The sequence below is a fragment of the Triticum dicoccoides genome, unplaced genomic scaffold (assembly GCF_002162155.2).
Source record: "Triticum dicoccoides isolate Atlit2015 ecotype Zavitan unplaced genomic scaffold, WEW_v2.0 scaffold212025, whole genome shotgun sequence".
Taxonomy (NCBI): Eukaryota; Viridiplantae; Streptophyta; class Magnoliopsida; order Poales; family Poaceae; genus Triticum; species Triticum dicoccoides.
In genome coordinates, this window is record NW_021238567.1 from 1 (window position 1) to 1,353 (window position 1,353).

Genomic DNA, 1,353 nt, shown 5'->3' on the forward strand with positions numbered 1-1,353 from the left:
AAACAACCGAAAACCAGAACAATTTATTGGCACGCACTGCGTCATACATATGCAAGTGTGTGCAAGCGTAGCGTCAGGCCTTGTAGAGCATGCCGATCTCGACGCGCTGCTGCAGGGGGATCCCGAGAGCTGGCAGTGTGGACAGGCACATGCTGTGCATGAACTCGTAGAAGCCAAGCAAAATACGGTCGAAGAAGCCCGTCTCTTTGCCGACGTGGAACCTCGTCTTGCCCCTGACGTGCACCACCCAAGCCCCCCTCGCCTCCTCAAGTAAAGGGGCCTCCTCTACAGCGATGTGCTCCTGCATGGCGTTCACCACCTGACCGGAGAGGTCATCCTCCTCGAAGTCGAGCGGGTCGGCATACCCGTACTGTATTGTACACCGTAAACCCCGCTGGGCCCAAGCCGCTGGATGGGCACCCGGTCCTTGGCATCAACCCTGGCCACCAGCAGGTACCGGAGCGTGAGGAAGACGGTCACCTTGTGCAGCGACCGCATGTTCCTGATATAGTGCGCGAGCACAGGGGTGAGCCATTCCTGCATGTTGTTGTAGAAGAAGCAGAGCCCCGGGACACATGTTGTTGTAGATGCCGATGATCGGTGTGGTAAAAGTCCATGCCGCCATGATTGGAGAGAATATGAAACTCACTTTTGACGTGTCGTACTTCTACAGCAGGAAGAGCCCAATGAGGATCGCTGCAGACATAGCCTCCACCACAGCTGCAAAACATTAATTCCAGACACACTATTAAGCGCATTCCTTGTTGCAATTAATAAAATTCCCTACTTTGGACTAACTTCAAACGTTTACTAACGGACGGGAAAGGGCCTCTCAGTCCATCGATTGCAGACAAGACTGAAATAGCACGTGTGAGGATACCATCTCCGATTAGCATGAACATGCCCAGTATAGTAGTGAGGAGTAGTAGCCTCCTGGCGACGATGCTGCGCTCGATGAATCTCCTCAACCTGCTTGGCCTTGTGGTCACGGCAGGCCAAATCGAGACCAGATCCTCTTCTTCTATGTAAATCTTCTTGGACGGGAGGATGTCGATGTTGGCATGCTGGCACAGCAGAGAATACATCGCAAGTGTGCCACCTGCATGAGAAAAATAACTCTGATCGAGTTAAAAATCAACAAATTGTATGGTCTAGACTTATCTATCATTGATAGCTTGGGAGAATCTTTGGTTAATTCTATCACACCTTCACCGTGATCATCGGCGTTCAGAGCTATGCATAAGTACTAGATGACACTGATCAGAGTCAAGGTCCAGAACATGATGATGTATATCCCAAGGTAGTCTTCCTCGGTGGGATTGGTCAGATTCATCAACGGGTAAACATAGAGAG

General features: G+C 50.9%; 1 pseudogene; it reads right to left on the reverse strand.

Moving 5' to 3' along the window:
• Positions 1-73: 73 nt before the first annotated feature.
• On the reverse strand, positions 74-1,345 carry LOC119345178 (annotated as a pseudogene).
• Positions 1,346-1,353: the final 8 nt, after the last annotated feature.